The sequence below is a fragment of the Gopherus evgoodei genome, chromosome 14 (genome assembly GCF_007399415.2).
Source record: "Gopherus evgoodei ecotype Sinaloan lineage chromosome 14, rGopEvg1_v1.p, whole genome shotgun sequence".
Classification (NCBI taxonomy): domain Eukaryota; kingdom Metazoa; phylum Chordata; order Testudines; family Testudinidae; genus Gopherus; species Gopherus evgoodei.
The window spans coordinates 25,964,304-25,990,156 of NC_044335.1; the positions used below are offsets into that span (position 1 = coordinate 25,964,304).

At 51.6% G+C, this 25,853-nt stretch overlaps 1 protein-coding gene across 12 annotated transcripts in view; it reads left to right on the forward strand.

Annotated features, from left to right (window-relative positions):
- The window catches only part of EPB41L1 (erythrocyte membrane protein band 4.1 like 1), a 161,343-nt gene that overhangs the window by 60,995 nt on the left and 74,495 nt on the right, over positions 1-25,853 (forward strand). The window contains exon 1 of one of the 12 annotated variants that reach the window (XM_030533305.1): positions 10,294-10,450. The exons of the other annotated variants lie outside the window; for them this stretch is intronic. The gene's annotated coding sequence lies outside the window, so the exon portion shown is untranslated. Of the gene's footprint in view, positions 1-10,293; positions 10,451-25,853 lie in introns of those variants that run through there. 12 annotated transcript variants of the gene reach the window in all.

Below are 25,853 nucleotides of genomic sequence, written 5' to 3' on the forward strand. Positions count from 1 at the left end.
GGCTGTGTGTGTTGGGGAGGGTTTTCGCCTTTCTCTGGCATGTCAAGGATGGGTCAGTGCTGGAGGCAAGATACCAGCCTTGACGGACTAACAGTCTGATCTCCTATGGCACATCCTCGATCATCAGGCAGATTGAGCCAGAGAGTTGCCAGGGGGATGAAAACATCACTAGGAGGATGACATTTCTTTCCTTTACAGACAGACAAGTGGGAAGGGATTCAGGAGACCTTGGCCACTATTCGTGCTCTGCCACAAATTCACTCTTCTGGGCAAACCACTTTTCTGCTGCATGCCTCAGTTTCCCTTCAGGCACTGCTGAGGAGCTGCCTTTAACCTCCTAGGTTTCCAATCACGTGACAGTTGCTCAGTGAAGTTGGCGGTTCTCCAAAATCCATAAGCCATGTACAAGGAGCTGGGAAGCAGAGGGAGGGTGGCAGGGAAGCACATTGTGACTTCTTGGGCAGGAACCTCTTTGTTTGAACAGGATCATTTCCATAATGGATGTAGAGGTGGAAGCTCTCATGAGCCTGGACTGGGCCAGAGAGCAGGCAGCTACTTTCTGAAATGAGCATGGCTGTGGGGCTTGGTACAGGATGGATCAATTAGCTGTGACCTTGTCTGCTCCCCCCATCAACATCTCTCTCTTGCACACAAGCTCCAGCCAGTTCTTGCTTTGGGGCTGTCTTCTCCCTCTTATCTTTTCTCCAGCCATCTCGCTATGGGCGCTGCTGCACTGATGCTGCAATGACAGTTTTCATTTGCATCAAAATCGCTGACATTTTTGAGAGTTTCATCCAACCCCCTCCCCCAACAATTCATTTTACCAAGAACCCAAAAAAAGTTGTGTGGAAAATGGACACTTTTTTGTATACAATCCATCTGGCCAGGAAAACTGTTTTCCACTGGGGGGGGGGGGGGAAGTTTGAAGGGAAAATTTTCTGCCAACTCTTCCCAGGAAGCCATTGCTTATGATGGTGATGATGCAACCTCGTTCGTCCAGCTTGCAGGTTAAAAGACCCTTTTATGCAGAAGCTGCCAGATGCTTCCTCTTACTGTGAGGTCCCCAGAAGTGTTGGTCTCCAACCACTGACAGAGAGCACATGGCTCCCTCTTCACCTCCCCGCTCAGATCTGGCTCACTTCCCATCCACCCCTGGTCTTCTGTGATGTCCAGGTAGCCTGCAATACTTCCCGGAGGCTGAACGCTCTGCCATGGAAGCTGGTGTGCTTGGTCTGCCCCTGCTATGTTATTGACGTTAAACACAACCCCAAACCCAATTTCAGCTAAGACCCTCCATAAAAACTGAGAGCTTAAGTTGCATCCCACGTAGACTGGAGGAAAGTGGCTCCGTTTCAGAGTGTCTGACTCATCGAAAAGCATTTCTGGTTGCAATGGAGAATACAAATGATGGACTCCTGCATAGGTTATGATTGCAAGGACACAAGAAAATTATGCAGCAGTTCAGCCTTATCAGCAGAGCCAGGGAACAGCAAGAGCAGCCTCACTAGCTAGCCAGCTCATTTCCAGTGGCAGGGAGGTGATGCTTCCTCGGCATGTGCTCTGTGTGGGATGGAACTTCTCCCATTCTTGCTCTGATCAGATCTCTGTGTTGCCCCAGTCATCACTTCACCCAAGAAAGGCTTGAGCTGGATCTCAGTGCGAGGGGAGGTGTTGTCCCTCATGCCCAACCCCGGTCTTGTGGCTTTGGTTTGGAGACCAAGAACGCGTCCTTGGAGATTCTGTACTTCAGTATCTGAATGTCACCACTGCCATCTGGCAGCCCAGTGAGGTGCTGGGCAGTGGGAGAAGGGAGAGAGCAGAAGGTACCACTGGGCAGGAAAGAGCATTGTTTTCAGTCATCGGGGCACACCCTATCTGCTGCCAGGCTTCAGCACGCTAGGGTCGAGCTGGTGCGGTCTACCAGGCACACTGTAGATTAGGTCTGTTCTGCCTTCTAACTAGCCAGATGATTCTTTGGTACTTGTCAAGCAACTGCCCCTGCGATCTGGAACCTGCTCCTGCCCCATTTCCATGGATACAGGGTGTTTCATTCAGCTGTATTCAGTCTCTTTTGGTCATTCAGCAGGCAGTTCTGTCACAGCCTCTTAGCCTGGTTTGTAACAGAGATGCGCTGCTGGTTAAGTAATGTTTAAGTACTGCACTCTGCCAGCGGGTGGTGCAGGAGCAGGGGCTGTGGCAGAGCTCACAGCTGCTCTAGTGCCAGCCTCTCCCAGCAGGAGTCACTATAACAAATGATGGAGGTGTTTCAGGCCCTCAGCAGGTCTGGGTTTGGGGAATGCAGCCTGAATACAGCAGCCTGGGAGTTCAGCCTTGAACTCTTCTGCAACTCTCACACCGCACTGGACAGAGGCTAACGTACCAACACCAGACACCACTGTTTCTGCTACTTTATATTTGGAAAAGTCTTATTCCCCCGCAGGTCCCCTTTCCCCTCCCCCAGCATCCTGATTGCAAATAGCCACAGAGAGCTCAGGCAGCTCTGACCTGGGGGGAAGAAGTTGCATTTCTCAGGGCCTGTTACTTGCCAAACAGCTGGTATGTGATGGGTCAGACCGATTGCTGAGTCACTGGGAAACAGGCCGACTCAGGCGCTCCCCCTGCCTTTATCCTCCTTGGATGCCAACCTCATAATTAAAACAATCGGAACAAAACCCCAGTCCCCCTGGCCATTCTGCCTCAGAGTCCCCTTGGCGTCATCATTTCTCATCTGCCCTATTTCCCATATTCTCCTTTTGAGTGTATCACCCCACCCCTGCCTCTGCCCCTGCCCAGAACTTTGCTGTAGCGACTTAGATCTTTGAGCTGAAATGGACGATAACCTCCCATTAATTAGCCAGCCCAGCCAAGGGCTGGAAACCTTCCTCCGTGTCATCTCAGATTTGTTCCCCAAAGCTGCATGACTTGGCACATCCTCACTGCACTCAAGCTGTCCATTGCCCTATCCTTTCTGGAGGAGAAAGGAAAGCTTGAACACCAGACTTGGGACAGAATACGATTCCCGTCTTCTCACTGAAAAACACGACTCTTCCAGCCCTAACCCCCGGAGATGGCCTGGACAAATTGCTGCCACTGCGCCCTCCTCATCACGGGCTGTTGTGACAGCAGCATCCCCAGGCGCAGTTGGTGACTGACTCTCACCCAGCCGAGTTCACCGGCACAGCCCTGCAGCAGGCAGAACAGCTCTCCTGCTCCCCGGCCTCCCTTCCCCCCACTGCACTGCTGCTGCTCCTGCTCATCTTTAAAGCAGCAGCACTGAGTGAGTGAAGGGCCCAGTCCTGCGAGAGGTTGGAAGCCTCTAGAAATCATTGTGAGTTGAGGATGCTCAGCACCAAGCAAGGTAAAGCCCTGTACAAACGACTGTCCCAGGCTGGCCACACCCCACCTGCTGTCTCAGCTCTCTGCAGTGTCTCCTAGCAACGAGGAATTGAGTTTGGGGGAGGCCCAGCACTTTCAGTCATGAATGAAACTTCCCCCCAGTTAAGAAGGTGAGTATTTGCACATGGGAACCGAATCACCAAAGGCAAGAACCTTAGCCCCAGGGCAGTTCACAGACCTCTTTCCCATGCTGCTCCAGAGAAATGGCACAGGACAGGGAAACTGGAGATGTTTCATTTGATTAAAGGGAAAGGTCAAGTCATGGGGGCACATTGTAGAAATTATTGATCTGTCTGGTGCTCCTAGCCCCTGGCAGAGGCTGGCTTGCAGTGTGAAGGTCTCATTCCCAGAGGACCTGCCCTGCGGTGGCAGCGCTAATGAGACATGATGCCCCTGCGTGTGGTGTGCCTTGCCTCCTGCTACTGGGCAGAAATAACAAACGCTAGATCTCCCCTAGAGCATCGCTCCCAGAAGAAACCGAGCAGGGCTGAACTCAGCCAGGGGGATGGTATTAACAACATAGTTAATTACATCTCTCCCATCAGGTGTCAGACCAATTCTAGCCAGTGCAGTAGATGTGGGGTCTCTATCTGGCTCCATCTCTTTCCTCCCTTGTTTCTTTCTCACTCTTTTTGTTGTTTGTTTTGCCTCTTGCCTTCTCTCTGTCTGGTCTCTCTCACACTTCTATTTCTGCATCCTCTCTGCTTTCCCCCCAGTTTCTCTTCTTTCTGTGCATCTTTCTCTCTCCCAACCCATCTCCCACTCTTCCTTTTGGACTCCATCTGTTTCTCCGATTCTCCCTTGGATCAGAGGCATGGGACGACTCTTTAAGCCCTAGCTGTAAGAAAGCACTGCTTTCTGGTATGCGGGGGTTAATTCCTCCTTTCCTGCTTACGTGGCTGACTATTTATTTCATCAGACTTCCCATTTTATTCCATGCAGGCTCCCATATAGGAGATGGGGTTATGTTCTACCCTGGAACACTGGGTGGGGAATCCCCTGGTGTACAACTCGCCTGGGCCACAGTGGCAAGGGTTTCTTCAACCTCAAGCAATTTTGCAGTCACACAGGCTTTCTGATTGTGTCAGCGCTTACCATCTGAAAGTGTGGCATCGGTCAGCTCTTGGCTGGGAGACCTCCTACACATGACATGGGGTTGGTGATTCAGTAGGTGATGCTTTTCCTGCTGACCCAGTACCCTGACATAGGGTTAGTGGGCGTGTTTTCTTCTGGAGGGGATGTCACTGACAGAGATGTCACAACTTTAATGAGAGAGACTGACTAGCCTCATGTTATTGAGCCTTATTCTACCTTCCTCCCCTCCACGTGCACATCTAACCTACCTAGAAATTAAACCAGTGCCTCTGGCATGCCATCAGGCTGACCCGAAGCGGTGGTAGAACAGCTTTGGAAAGTTTGGTTCCAAAGTGAGCAGGGTGTTTTGGACAGACCAGGTCACTTCCTCAGCTACACTGATGTCCCTCTGCTGCCTGCAATGGGCTCCCCCAGTTCCACCAGCTGAGACACATGCCATGGGGATTAAAAGAACACAGTGGCTTTCAAGTGCGAAGATGTTGACTTGTCTTTTCTGGCCTGTCGTCTCTCTGGGATGGCTTGGCCTGTAAACTCCACATGTGCTACCTGATCCCCCAGTGTTAACTTCAGCTCAGCTTCTCCTGCACTGCTCAGGGGAGAGACTCCTGATCAGATCCAAAGCCAGTTAACTAACGGGAAGGCTCCCATTGACCAGTGGGCTTTGGGGCAGGCTCTAAGAGTTGGGTGAGAAGCCTTTGGGAAGATGGGAGCCTTCCCAGGCTTGAGGAGAACATCTGGCAGACCTTTTTTCTGCTGAGTCATTCCACCAATTCACAGTTGGCTGACACCAGTTCCTGGCCATTACAAATCCCAGGACTCTTTTGTAAGAATCTTAGCCCCTGTGCGCTGGCCAGATTTCAGTCTGAGCACGCACAGTCTACGCGCCTAAAATTCTTCCTTGGGTTTCAGTTGTTGGATACAGCGTTCTACTTCACTTCCCACCCTGAACTTTGTGTGGCGATGTTGCGGTGTGGCCGGTAGGCAGCAACCACGGTCCATCCCAGAGGTGGCTGCATTTCAGTCAGGCAATCCCTATATATACTGGCTTTTAAATCCTCTGGGGGTGAATCACATTTATATCATGTCAAGTCATTATCATCGCCTCATGATGCTGGCAATGTGCAGTATTCCCTCCACAAGAATGCAGTTGACTCCTGTCAGCACCGTGTATGCCAGACTGGGATGAACAGTGTCTCAGTTCAGCACAATGCTAGCCAGAGAGGGATAACGACACCCAGAGCTTTGCTGACAGTACATGAAATGGCACTCGCTGTGCCTGAGACTGCAGTGCTCCTGGGAGCATTGCAATTCCTGACGACTAAGCAAGGTTTCTAGGGGTGCGTTTGCCATACAGATGTGTTAGTTGTACGGCAGAACAGAGCTGTGTCTTTGTGAGCCAGCCGGAGGTCATGGAAATCCTACAGGGGAAGGCAGGGAAATCAATGCAGACTGTGCAGCCACGTTGCTAAACTGAGGAGGAAGCACAGAGGCAAACTCCACTGCGGAGATGAGCCAGAGATAGAGAGGAACTGAGGAGGAATTAATTCCAGCTGCCACCTTTTGAATGGTTGAGGCAGATGGTGCGTGTATTGCAAGTGTAAGTGTGTGTGTGCATGCGCGTGCAATATAGAGAGCTACAGATCTCTGTAGACTCTACATTATGCTGGAGCCAATTTGCAACACCATAGTTCAGGTTGCATATATGTCTAGTATGCAGCCTGCATGAGTGGGGGTGATACCCATATGATAAACAGATACATTGCAGAGCCATGTGATATATAGCATTGTGCATGCTCCTTGCACTCTGCCCCCAGGAGATCATTTCTAACCCTCCAAACTCTCAGCCTGCTTGAAACAAGTTAGGTTGATCCAGATGCATCACTCCAGGGTCGGAAAAATCCACACCCCTGAGCAACATAGCTATACTGCCCCACCCCTGGTGTAGACAGTGCTAGGTCAGCAGAAGAATTCTTCTGTCAACCTGTCTACTGCCTCTCAGGGAGGTGGATAACTTACGTCGATGGGAGAATCCCTCCTATTGGAATAGGTAATGTCTCTGCTGACGTGCTACACCGGTGCAGCTGCAGCATTTCAAGTGTAGACAAGCCCTTGTTTCTGCTACTGGAGGGCTGGAAATCAGAATGAAGGGGAGATTCTCAGTGAGTCTGGCCCTGGTGCATTGTGAACTGTTGCAGCTGTGGCACTGTTGTGTCTGAGAAGTCTGGTCAGTTACGCGCTCTCTCTAGAGGCCTTCATGGTTGGATTACTAGTAACTTAAGGCCCTAGTCTTGCAATCAGATCCACATGGGTGACCTTTGTGCTATCAGGAGCCCTTTAGCTTCAGCTGGTTCTGCCTGGGTGTCTACAGTGACAGGATCTGGTAGTTGGACGGGCTGCAGGACACACACAATAGTCCCAGTAACAACTCTTCACACACTGAAGAGCACTGCAAAACTAGCTTTCCTATACAATATATGGTTTTTGCAGGATGCCCAATGGCATGAAATGGTTTGAACCTTTCATTGGCTCTTGTGTGAGCTGACCTGCATAACTCTGCTGCTGGAGGGTCATGTGGCCATCTCACATGATTGCTGGTGAAACCTTTACATTTAAATGCACTGTCATGTGTTCTGTCTACTCTGTATTTATGTCATGGTTGTTACACCACATCGCAGCTGACCCTGCCTTTGTAGGGCTGCAAAAATAAAAGGGTGATGCTTAATTCAGTGGCTTGAGGGCAGTTCTGTTTGTTACACAACAAAGTGTCTCGTAAATACTTGTGGGGTATAGAAACACAGAAACATTTCACCAGCAGTGGAAATGCAGTCACCACTGGGGTGGATCACACAGCAGCTGTTTAGTGCTGCACAGCAACAGTTTAGAACAGAAAGTGAGGCACACCAGAGGGCATCCAGGGTAGCAACTTGTCATTGTCGAACTGGAATAATGTTGGGGATCAGGGGTTAACACCTCCGCTCCAGTGAATGGAGGGATCTCTCTGTTGTGGTGACCAAGAGGAGCCAGGACCCTGATCTGAAGGTTGTTCTGAAAATGCGGTTCACTGTCCTTCCATGAGACTGCGAAATTCCAGCCCAGCTGCTCCGATAGGGAGCAAGCTCAGCTCATTATTCCGCAGCGAGGCAGGTGCGGGGTGTAGAACTGCAGAGTGAACAAGTGTTCTGCTATTTCTCTGAGCTGATTGACTTGCCATCCCTTGGGCCTTCGTGGAAAGGCCAGGGGCTAGACCCACCTGCCATTCACGCCTGCAGGAACTCCGCCAGCAACAACACAGTTACTCCACATTTGCCCTCAGGTAACTGAGGACTGGATCCAACCGTATAACTCTGGATTTAGCCCTTGTCATTCAGGGGTCCCGTGTTGTTCGCATCGAGTTCCCAGCGCCTGCCTGGGAACCTTCTGTGCTGCTGTATTACAAGGGACATTTTTTATACTGTAATTAGGGAGTGACTGGGAAATAACTTCATAAATATGACAATGAGGTTACTTACAGGCAGTGTGTTCGCAGGGATGGAGCAGACTTGCTATAGGAGGGGACCGTGAAAGGGCCAGCCACCCTGTGCTAGGGACCCAAGTGCTCAGGGACTGTGAAAAACTTGGGTATAGAGGCGCGTTCCTGCTGCTCCTGTTAACCTGCAGGGGCAATGGAGTTAATGCAGGGGACTCCTGGGTTTTCTGCCTAGCCCTGTTACTGGCTCACGGGCAAGTCACTTAGGGCTGGATCCTGCCAGCAGTACGTTGATTTGTACCCTGTCGATTCCAGGATATTTGTGGAGGAAGGCGCTACCCAGCATGAGCAAAGGGGATCAGATTCAGGCCCTTAGGGTGTGACAATCAGAGCTGCTTAGCACCCTCAGCTCCATTAGGAATTGTGGACACTTAGCACTTCTGGGAATCAGGCCCTTCACCCCCCTCCATTTCCCCATTTCTTAAAATGTTATTAACTTCAGAAAGCATTCTGAAATCCTCGTTTAAAGGTGTCCTGAAGGGGCTAAGTGCTGTTGTTTGAGATTTTCAGCTGCCCTGGGGAATTAGCCACACAACTCTCATTAATTATGATTTACATTATTACCCCCAGCAAAGGATACACTAAGACAGGGGTAGGTAACCTATGGCACGTGTGCTGAAGGGTGCACGCGAAATGATTTTCAATGGCACTCACACTGCCCAGGTCCTGGCCACTGGTCCGAGGGGCTCTGCATTTTAATTTAATTTTAAATTAAGCTTCTTAAACATTTTAAAAACCTTATTTATTTTACATACAACAATAGTTTAGTTATATATTATAGACTTATAGAAAGAGACCTTCTAAAAATGTTAAAATGTTTTACTGGCACGTGAAAGCTTAAATCAGAGTGAATAAATGAAGACTTGGCACAGCACTTCTGAAAGGTTGCCGACCCCTGCACTAAGGAATGATGTGTACTGTAATCTGGTGCATAATGCCTGCTATGCTCCACCCCAGAGCTGGTCACATTTCAGTGGAGGATAATAGAAATACTTAGCTCTTACATAGCACTTTGCATCGATAGATCTCAAAGCAGATTGAACCTTTCTGGTATATGCTGTCTACACAGGTTTGGCAGAATTCAAGTTTTTTTTTTTATCATTTCAGTGGTTGTCAATGTTTGTTTTAAGCCTTTTTTCAGTGTTTATCAATTTAAATGTTCAAAGTTGTGGGAAATTACTGGGGGGATCAGACAACTGGGGGTGTGTTGTCAGACAATTACTTAAAGTCACTAGAGATTGAGATTCAAAAAGCTGAAGCTTTATAATATTTAAAACACAAATTGTCGACATTACACATTAAAATATGCAAAGCAAATATCCTTAAATCAAACAAAGTTCTAAAGCAACATTTTTCTTACTTTGCCTATGTGTAAATTTCGATTGTCGTCAATGGAAATATTTTCTGTATGTACAGTGAAATTGACATTTACTGACATTTACCGATCAAAATCGAATCCTTCCAAGCCTGGGTAATACGAAACGTAAAATGCTTGGGGATCCTTCAAGGTCGTGGACACCAGGGAGGATGAAGAGCTATTGAAGCTAAAGGCCAATGCTAGCATGAGGCCAAATGGGGATAAACTGGCCCTGAAGGAATTTAGGCTGGAAATGAGAAGATGGTTTTTGACCATCAGAGGAGGGAGGCTCTGGAACAGGCTCCCACTGAGAGGAGTGGGGGCAAAAGAACTCAATTCTAAGATGCAGCTTGGTAGATTTATGAACGGGCTGATGTGACCAGGTTGTTTGCTTGTGGTAGCAGAGATTTGACTTGATGACGTGGGCCCTTCCTGTCCTCTGGTCCTGGATGAAATGTGTTTTTTTTTTCATTTGGAGGTATTTATTTATCCCTTAGAACGGGGAGAAAGATTGTGGGTAATGTGGCGAACTCCCAGCTTAAATAGCCTGTTACGGCAGGATCTGCCCATCAGCCCTTGGTGGCTGAAACATCTAGGCTGGTGCTGTACAATGAACGCCCTCTCCTCCCTTCCCCGCCAGTGTGTGTGGTGAGGATGCTCTCCTAGGATCTGATCAGCACTCCTTCCTTCCCTGGGGACTGACCTGAAATGAGTTATGTTTGCGGGCGAGACAGTTGGAGGGGCAGCGGGCTGATACCCAGAACGGTGCAGGCGTACCTGGTTGGGGTGTGAAGCTTTCTGCTTGCCTGCTGGTTTGTCTGAGGAGGGCGGTCCCCAGGGGGATGACGCTGAGGGTTTTCGTGTGAGGAAGCTGGCCTGGCAGTGTGGGAAGGGAGCCCAGTTCCCTGCTCTGTGCGGCGAGGGCTGCTGCGACTGCAGTAGGCATCAATCAATGCGTGGGGGTGTTAAAGTTAGCAAAGAGGCTGCTCCGCAGAAAGCAGTGCGGTGTATACGCAGCACCAGTCCGGGGGAGAGGAGCAGTGCTGCAGGCATGAGGACAGACAGCGCTTGTCAAGGTAGGAGCTACCCAGCAAACAGGAGCGAGGGGGAGGGAGAGGAAAGGCAAATGCTGGACTTCTTCTAGGCAGCACAGACTCTGCGGCCGGTCGCTGCTCTGCGTTGGGGGGTACCAGCTCTGTCCTCCCCAGACCGTGCCCAACAGACAGACACATGCAGGGGTTGCGGTTAGCCAGGAGCTGCCAAATGAAGGCATATTCTGATACCTAGTTATGTCCTTGAGTGCAACCCAGCTCCCCGAGCTTAGGGTGACCAGATAGTCCTGGTTTTGGGGTCTTTTTCTTATATAGGCTCCTGTTCCACCCCCCGCCCCCCCGCCCTCATCCTGATCTTTCACGCTTGCTGTCCAGTCACCCTACCCGAGCCTCCGCTGCAGAGGGGAAAAAGGCAGTTTTCCCATGGGAGTTCGACTTTCAGGGCTTGTGTAGCTCGCTGGCTCCTGCTGATCCCTGGGCAGGAGCAGTTGCAGTCGTTGTCCAGGAGCTGGGAGCACATTCATGGCTTTGTTTTGCTGTGGGACGCGCCACAGAGCTGATGTGGCTCAAGAGAGATTGTCCTGCCCAGTGCAAAGCACCTCTCTCAGGCTGCCTTGGTACTGGGGAAGGCTCAGGGCTGATTGGACTCCAGCTCAGGGTTTGCTGGGGACTTTAGGAAGCTTCCCCTGATGGCCACTGAGCTGTGCAGTTTTGTGCTAGGAGCTCAGCATCAGTTATTCCAGGGGCCCTCCTGTGGTGCGGAGTTCGGGTGCCCCTCCTCAACACCTTCCAGGGATGGGAGTTTCAGACCCTTCGGCTGGGCGAGCAAGGAGCTCTCCTTGCATTCCTCGGAGCTACCTCACATGGTGAGGGGCTCTTTGCACCCCCTGCCAGGCCTTGGGCCGGAACATCAGACTCACGCCAGCCCTGCCCAGCTGGTAGCGCAGGAAGTGGTGGGGGGCTCCCTCTGGAGCTCACAGAGTGGTTGCAGGGTGACATATTAAGCTGCCTCACCCTCCTCTCCCCAGCTTGGCTGAGTCCTGAGCACAGCTGCCCAGCTGTGAACCAGCTGGGATATTCCCAGCTGCCAGGGCGGTGAGCAGTAACTTTGCAAACTAGCTGTTGCTTCTTAAAGGGCCAGCCTGCTGCTGCGGGAAGCGGTCGTTTCTGAAGCTGGGGTGCCGTAATGTAGACACTTGCTATGTTGACAGAAGGGGGGTTTCCATCACTGTCCCCCTCCCCAAGCAGCAATTGCTACGTCAATGGAACAATTCTTCTGTCTACACCTGGGCCTAGGCTGGCTTAACTACGGCGCTCAGGGGCATGAATCTCTTTACACCCCGAAACGAGGTACCTATGGTGACCTAAATTTTAAGTATAGATCAGGCCTGAGGGACTGAAAGGGACTAAATCCTTTCACTGCTGGCTCCCCGACTGTCCCTGCCGTGCTGCCGCTGTCCATCAGCATTCCAGGGGGATGTCAGGAGGTGCCAGCATATTCCCTGCAGGGGCACACGGCTGACGTGCTCTGGGTGTGTCGGCATCATAGTAGATGCACTGTGCCTTGGATGTATCCAGTCCAGACATCAGCACGGCATGGGTGCCCTGCATAGACACAGCGAGTGCAGACGGCGGCACGGCAGAGGTGCTTTGCCCAGACGGTAGCTGGAACTTTTGCCAGCACTCAAATGGTTCTAAGAGGTAGCAAGGAGAAGGGGCACAGGTTTGTTATTGTAATGATGTTGTTCAGGACCATGCACTAGGAATGTGCAGAATGCACAGCCACATAAGATGCCAAGTTTAGGGAGGGGATCCCCAAATCCTGTGTCTAGGGTTAGCTGGCCAGAAAAGACCTGTGCTCAGACTTCTAGCAGGAGGAGCAGATGCCTGGGAGAGGGAAATTCAGAGACCAGAGAGACTGATGGGGGAGAGATCGGGGGAAGGGGAGAACACTTGAAGGTCCAAAAGAGAAGAGAGAGGAACTCTGACTCTTCCTCAGACCCCTTAATGGTATAACAAGAGAGGTATGGAGAGCACAGTCCTACCTGTGACTCTGGCTTTACACTGCGCTCTGCTACCCAGGTGTCCCACAGGTGGGCACACGAGAAGGAGATGCAGATACGAGGTGGGTAAGCTACATTACAGAATGGAAAGGGTGGGAGAATGGCTGGAGAAAAGGCAGATGGGGAGGGGGAGAGGCTAGAAGCAGGCTAGATCAGGCATGAATGGGTGTGTGTGTGTGTGCGCGTGCGTGTGCGGGGGGGGGAGCGGAATAGAGAAGGAAGAAATTTAGCACAGTGAAGAGAGAGACGGATTCGAAAATAACCCAGATGAGAGTGAGGGCGTGAGATAGGAAAGGTAAAAATAGAAAGGCTGGATCAGAGAAGAAACTGTCTTAAAGGAAGAAGGGAAGGGTTTTGTAGGGGAATAGATACAGCAGACAATTTAAAATTTGTCAGAGATGGTGTGAGATCTGTCTGGGGAAGCACAGGTGCATAGACACTCTGGGAAATGTGGAGAGAAAAGGGACTGAAAGTAAACAAAGGTGAGAGGAAGAGAAAACAAACGAAGGAGGCAGACAGTAGTAATAGGTTATAAGTGGAGCCACTAGCATTGCACGTCATTGAGGTTACCTGACACTTTCCATTATAAGGCCCTGTTTTCATTTGCTTGTAACTTTGCCAGACTTGAATCCTTTGGGCTGAAATTTTCCATGCCTGGTATCTGACTCAGGCTGAATTTTTTGCAAAATGTGTTCAGCTGTTTCCAAGAAAGAGATAAGGGAAAACCCCATTGTTTTGCCATATTTAAAAAACAGAACAACAACAACAACCACCACCTCCCCACAATCATTTGGTTGAGAAGCTCTATGCTGTGGAGTAGGGAATTTAAATTTAGTGTGGAGATGGCCTTTTTGGCAGGGATGTCCCCTTTGACAGTCCTGTGAACAACTGCCCAGATCTGGCCAAATTATAAACCTTTGAGAAAAATCTGTGTGCACGGGCTCAGTAGAGCCTTGTTAGAGTTTGGCAGCTAAATTCTCCAGTGATTCTGTTTGCAATGAGCATGCTCCAACTCAGGGCTTCATGGGCTCAGCAGGACTTGCCCTGCAGTTGTTGCCCCAGCTGTTCCAGGGATCTGTGAGCCGGGCACAGGAACTGAGGGTGGGAGGCGCTGTCTCTGTAGGCACTGAAGTAGCATGAAGTGTGGAGGGAGGGAAGACGGATAGGATGGGATCTGGGGAGTAAGGGTGGGGAGAGACTGGAACCAGCTGGATAAGGAGGCGGGGGGGGGGAGAGCCTGGGATTAGGGCAAGGAGCTGGGCATGGAAGGGCAGAGGCAGAATCGTTTGTGACCACTAGAGAACACTCCCCTCTGATACTGGAATAGAACTCAAGATTCTAGATGACCTCTTGAGTTCCCTTCCAGTCCTACACTGATTCTGTGGTTTCTGAGTCTCACCATTCCTCTGCTGTCAGCAAATATCTGTGTAACCTACCGGCAAAGTGTGTGTCTCATCACCCTCTAGGGGTGGTCTACATACAGGATGACAACCTACTACTGCTTTCGTTTACTCTGTTCGCTCAGATGGCTGAGATCTGTGCGATGGATCTAAAGGTTCCAACCCTGCTGATGACCCATATGGGTGTCAGTATGTTGGCAAATGATGGAATTTCTGTGTTTTCAGTTGGCTTTTTCCAAAAACCTGGGAAAGTAGATCGAAAAAAACAAAACAAAACCCAAAGCTATGTCAAAGGACCATTCTTAAGGTTGCAAAGTAAAGCACTCAAACGTTAAAAAATGCCAGAAGTAAGGATACCAGTGCCATTCTGACTATGCATTAGGAGGATACAGTGTGTAATTATGCTATTTTTGTTTACATTCAGTGCACAGGACTGCCTGTGCTGTGGAGATCTGTCAGGGTTGTTGAATGAAGGAGGCTATTGTCTGTAGGGCCCCTATGCCATCTGTTGCAGAAGTTGGAAGGTCTGTAGTGAATGAGGCAGGGGATGGCTGGAAGAGAAAGGATGGTTCCATGTAAGACAATCGAATGCTGCCCTGGAGAACTGGCTTGTGTCCCTGCCCTCAGAGTTCCTGCATGATGCTGGGAAACGTTTTGCAGGTGGTCACTGATTGTGCATTCCTCTTTTTCCGGGATCCTGACCTGAGACCCTGGGGTTTGATTTGCAGAAGTGCTGAGCACTCACAGCTGTAACTGAAGTCAATGGGTGCTGGACTTTGAACATATAAGGTGAGGTATAATGGCTGAGTACTCTGAAAAACCTCCTAGGTGTCACAAATTGGGCACCCAAAATTAGTGAATTCTTTTGACCTTCATCTCTCTGTGCCTGAGTTCCTCTCTGTAAAATGAGACTAACGCCCCCCCCATCTCACCAGGGTGCTGCAGAAATAAATTCATGAATATTTGCAAAATATTTGGATATTGTTGTCGTGAGCACCATGGAAAAGCCCATGAGTAAGTCAATCTGTCTGTCTTGCAATCAGAGTTTGAATAGTGGGGAGTAAATAAGGCCTGGGACTTCACCTTGAGCAGTGAGGAGAAAACCAAACGTTGAAGTGCTGCTCATTCAGTAAGCATCATCCATCCTGTGCCCTGATTGAGGTAGGGGTCCTGTGCTAATACCTAGCTCATCTATGTCGTGAGCAGACCTCAAATTGCTTTACAATAAAGGTCAGGATGATCACTTTTGTCCTACGGATGAGGAAACTGAGGCACAGAGAGGTGATGTAACTCCCCCAAGGCCTCCCAACAGCTGAGCCAAGAACAGGATTAAGGTCTCTGAGACCCAGTGCCAAGCTCTGGCCTCTTGGCCATGTTGTCTCCCTGTTTATGATCATGTAACTAAAGGCTGTCTCATAATGCATATGAATAAGGGGGACAAAATCAAGGCTGCATCATCAACCTTAACTCTGGCATTTCCTACTTCGAAGAGCTTGACTTTGCAACATAAATGTTCTTCTGATGTCGTTGTTTGGATGTAATATATATGGCCAGATCCGGAGTGTGTGTGAATGGGGATTGCGCCATTGGCTTCGAATGAATTGTAATTGACTGAACCAGATGACTCTGATGGAGGATCTGGCCTAGATGGATTTGTCTCCAAATATTATGCACAGTATTTAGACGCAGCCTGGGAAAATATCCCTGCATGTTCCCAAGTTACGGAATTGGTGGTGGTCACTGTTGGAACCCCAGGCCTTAATTCCGCTTCCACTCCTGCAATTCAAACCTAACGAGCCCAGATGCAGAAACCTCCCATCCTGTGATGTTTGGGTTGGAGGAGGTTTCATGTTCATTATTAGTTAAAATTAGAGCCATCCACATCTGATCCGTGATCTGCAAACATGGTCTGCGGATATCCGCAGATTTGCAGGTCTCTAATGGTAATCAGTACTCGATGGAGACGCTGGAAGTGTCTGCGTCCTGGCGCACAGGGCAAACAGCTGATCCATAGACGCCATCCCTGCCTGCTGATCTGTCAGCCTGACTGGCCCAGTGCCCCCCACCAAACACAGAGCCGGGTGTGGTCTGCATAGACTGAGTACATCATGGAAGCAGCTGGCTCCCTCCAGGCCTTAGGTGCTGGAATTAGGAGTGCTGGGGGTGCTGTTGCACCCCATGTCTTGAAGTGGTTTCCATCATATACCGGATTTACAGTTTGGTTCAATGGCTCTGATTTCTATAAAAATTGTTCCAGTGCCCCTTCTCCAGGGTCCCACATATCCCTTGATCCTGCCCAGTACTAGACCCAATGTGGCCACAATTCACAAGATGGTGTTCTTTTAAACCCCAGCTCCTGGAGTCATGTGAAAACTCAGCTTTCAGTTTAAAAAGAAGTGAGTTTCTAGCCCTTGTGGCTGCAGAGAAAAACCAGAAAACTTGACCCAGGCACACCCCAAAGGCTCAGAACCAGATACAATAAAAGAACCTCAGTTTATTTATTTTTTTTTTTAAACCATTATTTTTAAGCGCATTGCATGACTTTGGGGGCCTGACATACTTTCAGAAGGCCCAGTGTTGGTGGTACTGCATTCATATCCCTGGTTATTTCGTCACGCTTTCCCCAGGGATTCGGTGCGCTAACCATAGCCGAAATAACCCGCTGTGGATATGCTTGGTTCCCCTCCATCATTCCTCCATCAAGGCGTGAAGGATTTCCACCGTTCCAAGCCATTAGAGATGAACTGGACCGAGCCAATATATAGTGATGCCACTGGGGGAGCTGCCAAAAGACTAATGTGATCAAGGGGCCCGAGCTCCCTGGGAGAAGACAGGCTGGAGTGAACAGAGGCAAAATGCACACCCAGGGTTCCTAGGCTGAATGGTTGCTGGTATGTGGGGTAACGGGTTAATTGGCATAATATAAAGGAAGCAGAGAGGGGGTCAGCCGGGGAAGGAATGGTGCGAACAGGGGCATGGAGAGGTCTGAGCTCTCTAGCGAAGGCAAGTTAACTTCAAGGGCCACATCCCCAGCTAGTGTAGCTCCATAGACGGTGCTGGCTGAAGCCAGAGCTGTGTCTCTGTGTTGTCGGCGCTGGATCCAGCTGAAGACAGAGTGCCCAGGAAGGAGTGCGAGGTGGGCAGGGGCTGGAACGGCAGGGAAGAGAAGCCTTGAACTATCGTCCCCAGCGCCTGAAGAGCCAGTCCTGGGACAAGTGTCGTTAGTGGGGGGCTGTTGTTCCAAAGGGGCAGGTGTGGGGTGTCTATGGTGTGATAGGGGTTGTGTCTAACCCCGATGTATGGTGCTGGCACCTTTGTCCTCAGTGCAGTGAACCTGCCCTCGCTCCTGGGGTGTGGGCATGTGGCCTGCATGACAAGTTCCCATACATTGAATTACAGCTTGGCTTGGAGACCTTCCTTCATGGTCTGGGTGGGTTTGCCAGCTAGCCATAGCTGACGACAGCTGGAGAGAAGGGGGCAGTTCCTCCAGGTTGTTTCAAACAGAGAACAATGCACCTACCTAGCTGAGCCAGCCTCATGCTGATACAAAGCAGCTGAAGTCAGTATTATTGCAATTACTTGTCTGGTGGGAGTGCCATGGACTGGCCTCCCATTGTGTTAGGTGCTGTACAAAGACAGAGCAAAGGGCAGTCCCTGCACTGGATTGACAGGGATGGGAATGAGATCAAACTGGACCCTGGTGCTTGCGCAAGAAAGAGCTGTGCCGATGTTGTGCTGTTAGATTCCTTCTCCGGGCCCATTTGGCTTTTATGTAGTGATGGGCTGAGGCCAGGCAGGCGGCTTGGTCTGCAGGGGGCTCTTGGTGCTCTCTGCCTTTGGGGCGGCAGTTCTCATTCATTACTGGGGCCACGGGAGGAGGAGGAGGAGGAGGCAGAGGGACAGAGAGCCCTTGATCGCCTTCAGCAGGGTCGCTGGTTGCCTGGGGCTGGCAGCCAGCAGTATGCTTGGGCCTGAATGCAGCCCTTGTCGCTGGGCCCTGGAATGTGGCTGTGCCAACGTGGATCCCAGACAGTGCTTGCCACGATGCGCTGTGTCATTGCAGGGTCAGCTAATAGCCCTGCACGCATCTGCAGGGCTCAGCTGGAAGATGCTTCGCACAGCAGGGGCTGACGGTGGCTGCGGGTCCCTCTGCTAGCACTGGGATGAGTGACTCAAATATGGCCCAGCAGCTGTGCCCTGGCCCTCCCCACCGCCCTGGCTTCACCTTCCCTGCTGTAGATTTCTGGCCTGTCTCACAATATCACCCTTAGGTACTGCTGGGGGCTGTGAAGTCGTGCAGGTCCCTTTCCAGCACCCGCTCCTCAGACGGAGGCTGGGGGGGGGGGTGCCCTGGGGCTGGCCAGCACGGTGCTAGGGTGGTGGTGGGGTTCCCTTGAGTGGTCTGGCACAGCGCTCAGGCTGTGGGGCAGTGGGAGTGGGGCCGATGGCTGCCGTGCCCAATGCACATTGTTCCAACAACTCTTTTGTCGCAAAAGAGCGTGTGCAATGTGGGAGAGGGAGGTGGGAGGCTGCTGCAGGTGGCAAGTGGCTGCTGTTCTTGGTGTGGCAGCCAGCACTGGCTGACCAGCCTTTGTGCTGAGTGAGCGAGGCTCTCTTCCAACTCTCCCTGTGCACCTGCCACCTCTGCAGTACAGCTTCCTCTGGGACAGACTTGCCAAGGCACAAGGGGAAGTTGAAAAGCCAATGGGAGTTGGGCACCCCACTCTCTCAAGAGCCAATGGGCGTTGGGCACTAGCTCCCTCAGGCATTTGTGGCAGTCCCGCCCTGTTTGCACAGGGCACAGGGACGGGCTGGCTAAGGATTGTGGGACAAAGCCCTGCTCTTCCCAGCAGACCCCTTGGGATCTTTGTTGACCTGGCTGCGCAGGCAGGATGGGGCTCAGCGCCCCCTCTGAGTGAGCTGCCCTCACATGCACCTGAGTATAGAGCCCCTGGTGTGCTGTTAGCACTTAATCCTGACGGCTGTCTGCCCCTTGGCGTAGCTGCCTGGGAAGGACCCTGCTGGTTCCAGGGGGTCTAACCTGATGCTCGTGCCTCTAATTGAATCCTTCCACTTTAGTCAGTTAAGAGCTGGCTCTGTGCCTCGCTGGAGCCCTCTATGCAGGCCTTGTGCTAGGGGCAGATGGGGCATTCCTACAGCACAATGCCTGTCAGGGCAAGTTAGGGCAGCCTCAGGGCTGCTCAGACGTGCTGGGGCTCAACTAGCAGCACAAGGATCCAGGGAGTTGTTCGGCTCAGTGACCATGTGGGGATGACCCGGGGCCTACCTCTAACTCACTTCCTGCTGCACACGAATACAGTGCAGGGCAGAGTCAGGCACTCCTGAGACTGGGCACAGGGGCTGGGGCGAGGGACAGGAGGTGAGACTGGGGATGCTACAGCTGCTGGAGATGCCCCTGGAGGCTTGGGAAATGATTAGTTAGGAATCACGGTTACAGACTTACCAGTGGTGACCCTTTCCCTGGGACGCTTCTCACTCCCAGCCTGCCACAGCCTTGCTGTCTCCCCAGCCTATGTCCGGCGAGTTTCATCCCACCCCGGGAGACTGCGGCTTTCACAACGTTTAGAACCAGATGTAACTTATTGCATGGGAACAAGGAGCGGGGTTGGCTCGTGTTGCTGCACGATTCTCCTCTCAGTCTCACTGCTGTAAATCAGGAGACACCTCAGCACAGCCAGTGGAGTGGAAGTGTGGCCAAACTGGAGCAAGAGAAACCCAAGGCTTCAGATGAGGAAAGAAGTGGGGCCTGGTTCTGACAGACACAGGAGAGAATGGATTGACTGCGGGGATGGATCCCTGGGGCTTGGTTCTGACAGACCCAGCAGAGAATGGATGAGCTGGGGCAGTATCTGTTCATGGGGGGGTATTACCAAGTGAGATGGGTAGATGCCCATATTCTGACGTGCATATAGGGCAGCTATGGCACTGATAAGAAGAGGAGTGGCAGCGTTAAGGGTGACCAGATGGCAAGTATGAAAAATAGGGACTCTGTGTGTGTGTTGAGTAATAGGCACCTATATAAGAAAAATCCCCACATATCGGGACTGTCCCTATAAAATCGGAACATCTGATCACCCTAGACAGCATGGTTGGGAGCAGGGCCTTACCCTCCAGCACAGCGGCTGCTCTTGTTCATGGCTTTTTGCAAAACCAAACCAAACCCAGTAACCTGAGTGGGACATCGGTTAGATTTTCTTCCTGTGTGGGCTAGTGGATGTAGAGGCTTTCAGAGTCCAACGCTGTGTCTCTATTTTGCATCTCCTCTTGTCCCTGTGACCTGCCTTCAACAGCACAGCCCACCCTCGGGGAGCGGGCACGGGAGGCAGGTAGAGCTGGTCATGGAGTGATTTCCTCTTGGCATAACGGTATCGTGTGCACAGGCCGTGTACATGTGCCGGCTGGGGAATAGGTGTCTATGGAAACAAAGCTCCTGGAAGGATATAGCCATGTTTGTTCTTTGGTGGGAGCCAGGGAGATGGTCCCCTTCCCCAAACCCTTTTGCCTGGTTCTAAGCACATGGTGGGGATGTCCTGATGCCTTCTCCTCTGTGGTTTCCATGATCATTTTTCCATTATCCGCAGCTCCAAGAGCTTTGTTCCGTGGGCCCTTGGCTGGGACCATCCCAGATCAATCACTGGTGGAATGTATGGGGATGCACATATTGCTCTGCCCTAGTGTTCATAGTAGGCTTCCTCTTCCTGTTTGCTGAGGGCGCATTCCCTTCTACTTCAAACCCACTGCTTTCCTGGGGCTGGAATCTGTCTCATTAACTCCACTGAAGTCATTAGAGTTACCTCAGTGTGGTGTGAATCTGTGGTATTTATACAGCCCCGTCACAGTGGTAGCTGAGCATCTCGCAATTTGTAATGTCTCTTTTCTCCCAGCACCCTTGGGAAGCAGGGCAGTGCTATTACCCCATTGTACAGATGGGGAACTGGGGCATACGGAGGTTAAGTGGCTAAGCTAAGGTCACACCAGAAAGTTTGTGGCAGAGGAAGAAATGGACAGGTTTCTCCATTCTTAGACCATTGTGCCGATCACTGAAGCATCCTTCCTCTCTTTACTGCAGATTTTCATAGATTTCAAGGCCAGAAGGGACCTGGATCGTATAGTCTGACTACCTGTATAACACAGGCCAGAGACCTGCCCCAAAGTAATTCCTACAGCAAATCTTTTAGGAAAACCATGAATCCTGATTGGAACATTTTCAGGACTGGAGAATCCACCATGGTCCTTGATAAAGTGTTCAATGGTTAATTACTCGCACCATTAAAAATGTACATCTCCTTTCCAATCTGAATTTGTCCAGCTTCATCTTCCATCCACTGGCTCATGCTATGTGTCTTCTGCTAGACTGAAGAGCCCATTATTAAATATTTGTCCCCCGTGTAGGTACTTGAAAACTAATCACGTCACCCGTTAATCTTCTGTTTGTTAAACTAAATAGGTTGAACTCCTTGAGTTTACCACTAGAAGGCAGGTTTTCCAATCTTTTAAGCATTCTCATGGCTCTTCTCGGAACCCTCTCCAATTTATCAACATCCTTCTTGATTTGTAGGCAGCAGAACTGGACACAGTATGCCAGCAGCAGTCACACCAGAGGCCAAATACAGAGGTCAAATAACCTCTCTGCTTCTAATCGAGATCCCCCTGTTTATGCATTCAAGGATGCTATAGCCCTTTTGACCACAGCGGCACACTGGGTGCCTCATATTCACCTGATTATTCATCCTGACCCCCAAACGGTGATGTAACTGAGAGCAGAGGTGGGCCCCCCATGTAGTCCTCCCACTCTGGTGTCCCTCACCTGCAGCCATCTCTCCACACCCTCTCTGGCTCCTACTGGCTCAGATCTGCTAGGGTGTTGGGTCTTTTGGGCAGGGTCAGTGTCTGATCCTAGGTCTTGTAAAGCAGGGGTGAGGTAGGGTCAGGATTTGGACATCTGAGGGAAAGAAGTTCTTTCCTCTGCAGGACAGACCCTGGGGTGCTCAGCCCCCCACTTTGGGGGGAAGCGACTAGAGGAGAGGTGGTCTGATCAATCTGCCTGCGTCTCTCACACCCCACTTTGACTCACAACAGCACCCTCCTGGAGCTCTGCTTTATGGCAGACAGGGAAGCGTTCACCCATCAGCATGGCCTCTTGGCGCCCTGCCGCTGCAGGATGGGGGAGCAGCGCTGCAGTCAGGGGTCCCTACACCTATGCCGGGAGAGGGGAGCAGTGTCGGATCTAGTGGAAGGGAGGTCTAGGAAGATTCAATATGGTTAGAGGAGGAGTGTCTTTACCAGTGCTGCCTTGTCTCTGCCTGCCCCGTGCTGAGAGTTTTCAGACACGTACCTGGGGCCGGGTCCTCAGCTGTGGGAAGTTGGCTTGGCTCCCGCCTTCTCCCTGCTCCGACAGATCAAACTAGAACCAGCTGGGGGTGCCGAGAGTCCATCCTGCTGGGCCTCGTATAAGCGTTTGGCTAAGCTAGAAATGTACATAGATGGTGCAACCTCTGCACTGGCTGCTCAGGGTAACCGAGGCCAGGCGTGGCCACCTACAGCAAGGTGTGCATTGTACAAGAGCAGTGCTACCCTGCCTGGGGTGCAGCGAAGCTGAGTGGGAGGGGTCCTGGCAGAGGAGAAGGACCTGAGGATGAAGGAAGCTCCATGAGCCAGGATCTAGTCTGCCTGCATTGCAGACCCATTCCTGTGTCTGGGGGCAGAGGAGCCAGTAGCTGGGAAAGAAACCAAGATTGAAAAGGCCCTCAAACCATACAGGAAAGAAAACAGCTGACAAGGAAAAGGAATAGCAGAGCCCAAAAGAGACAGGAGAGAAGGTGGGGGTAACTCTGCCAGAGCAGGGAATGAATGAGAGAAGAGGGAGGGCTCAGCTGTCACTCCAGCGCATGAGGGCTCCACTATCACTCAAGGACAAGGGTACTAGAGGGATACAGTGAAGGCTCACCCCAGAGACAGATGCGTTCAGTTCAGGGCCTTGCAGGTAGGTGGCTGCAGCTCCTCCTCTTTGGGAACAACATGCCCAGGGTGTTTTGTTTCTGAAGATTCCCACAGCCCAGCAGGCACCATTGAGGGTGGCGTGCCATGGCGCACCATGTCGCTGTCGCTGCTGTTAGGCCAGGACGTGTCAATATTAGTAGGATTGCTTGGACATACCAAACCCAAGCTGGGATCCTTTCCAGCTGGGACATTCCTGCCTATTGGATTGTTTGTTAACAGGCTGTGTGACATCAGCACTGAGCATCAGCAAAGGGGCCCTCTGTGGGGAGAGGACAATGCAGGAAGTCGGGCAGAGGGAGGAAGAAAGCTATAGCTGGAGTAGGAGGATGATCTGGAGGGGGGAGGGAGCAGGAACGTGAACTCTGTGTATAAGCTCATGAGACCAGCCACACGCTGCACAGCACGGCCCTGCTCTGTAAAATGGCAGCATGGCTTTCATCTGTATCCTCTCCCAGAGACTCCACATCACATCTGCTTGGTTTTCACAAGTGAAAGGTTGGGGCTTTCCCCTGAGCTTCCAGCTCTGCAAACCGAGCCTGACGTCTGAGAGTCAAGCAGGGTTCCCTCCGGCTCATGCATCACCACCAGCAAGGACTGCCCTGCGAAATTAGCCAAGGTGTCTGTTCGTGACTCCCAAGCTAGACTAGAACCCAGCCTGCTCCACTGTAGCTGTGTTAGCACAGATTACACCGGCCATGGAGTAACGGCCCCTGCACATGTATCCTGGTTACCTGGCAGAGACACAATGCTGCTGTGAGAGAAATGCGGCTGATCAAGCTAGGCTCTGACGATACAGAGTGAGAGCTGATAAGGACAAGGACCCCAGCGAAGGCATCCCCCCTTTCCCAGCATCTGGATGGCATATGAGTGTTGCGTGCGGCAGAAGGCAAGTTGCTGGTTGCTGCCATATGAGCCCTCACCAGGGAGTGAACCGGGCACCTCCAAAGCTAAAAGCACAAATTGAGCCAAAGAGCGAGGCGGGAGGTCTGAAACAGCTGAGTCGGGTACAGAGGGTCCGTGTAACCCATGCTGCCTAGTGATTTGCACTGCCACTGAGTGTGTACTTTAAAGATACCTCTGGCTGCTTTGTCTTATTCCTATGCAGTGTTTGCACCGGCAGGGGGATCCCAACCATGACCTCTCCTCACCAACCGAATGTGCTGCCTTGGTGCTCTGATGCGACCGTGATGGGACTGTCAGTACTTAGAGGACAGAAGAGCCATGGCAGTGTGACATGTTCTGAGGATGCCCATGGGGAGCATGTTGCCAAACGTTGCAATAACCTCGCTCAGTTGCCAAGCAGTGGCGCTTGCCATGCAACCGTAGGTCAGGACTGGGTCTTGTTTGTGTGTTGATAAAGCTATGGCTAGAGAAGCCCTCATGCTGAATGCCCCACTGTGTCCCTGCCACATGGTGCCTGATGCTAGAAGGGCTTTGCAGAGCAGTGGAGGAGAGGATGCAACTACGTAGCCATGAGGTGCCATAGGAAGGGACCCAGAAAACAGTCTAAGCCTAATCTCAGCCCTAATCCTAATTCTGTTCAGTGCTTGGAACTGTGGTGGGGATTATTGCCTGGCTTTTCTGTACCCATTAAGATGTGGTAAGTCAAGCTCTGTCCAGCCTCATGCACAACATGCAGGGGGCCATCTATTCTGACTGGCAGTGGGGTCCAGTGGGCAGGGCACAGGCCTGAGAGGCCGGAAAACTGGATTCTGTTCCCAGATTTGCTGTATGATCTTGGGTAAGTCACCTCCCCTCTCGGTCTTATCTATTTAGTTGCAAGCTCTCTGGGGGTGGAGTTGTTTCTTTACCACGTGTGCACAGAAGGCCCAGAACCCTGGACCGTGATTGAAGTCGGGGCTATGTGCCATGGGTGGAATACAGATGATAACAATGCTAGCCCTGTGCAGATTCATCCCCCGGTTATCTGCAACCCCCCCACACCGCCAGAGTGTGCTGAGCAGTGCTGGGTGGTGTGTGCCTGAGCCCAGGGTTGCAGCTTTCCGGGTCTGCCAGCCATCGGCGTCTTCGTCACAGGGGTTCTCGGTGTTTTATGGCTGAGCCTGGAGCGAAGGGAGCTGATAAAAGCCAGACACTCATTATTTATGAACAACATGGCTGTGAGGTGGGGAGACAGCGCTAGTGTTTGCAGCCCGCAGAAGAGGCTGGGCACGGTGCTGGGGGCACAGGATGGGTAGCGCTGAAAGGGAGAGGCATGGCTCTGGCAGGCAAATGGGAGGGGGAAAGGGAGGGGCTGTCTCATGGGACATGTGGGGAAGGAGGGAGAGGGGCTCAGAGGCACTGTGTGGACTGTAAGGAGGAGATTCCTCCCTTGCAGGGAGATGAGCACTCTCTTTCTTTCCACTCCTGCCTTCCTACACTGGGAGCCTGGCTCTGGGCACCCTAGTTGGTTGTGTACTGGCTGGGAGGGGCAGCCCTCCTCTTTGTGGCATGTTTGCCAATGGAGGGGTGCCCAGCCTGCGCGGCACAGACCACTACTTCCTCTGCCCCCCCACCTTGTCGCATCAATATTTAACTAATCTGGTCGGACAGACTGAGGCAAGGGAGTGAGGCTGGGAGCAGGTGCCAAGGGGGACTGTAGGGGGCAGGCAGCCTGGGCCACAGCATGGAGGTATCAGGAGAGAGGATTTTACCTTGAATGGGTGACTTCTGCAGGGAGAGGCAGGGACTGGAGTTAGCTGGGGGCTGCCCCATAGCTATTGCTGCTTCGTGACACCCCCCACCAGAGCCACCAGCCAGGAGGTGCCAGGTTTGGGGGAGCTGTCAATTGACTTCCTGTATAACTCTGCTTTGTCTCACAGCTTCTCTGGCCCAGATGCTAACAGAAAGAAACTCATCAGACAATCCAGCTGGCCTTATTTTTTGGGTGGTTGTGAGGGGAGCTGCTAGGCAGGCTGGAGAGGAAGCAGGGCTGAGGAGGAG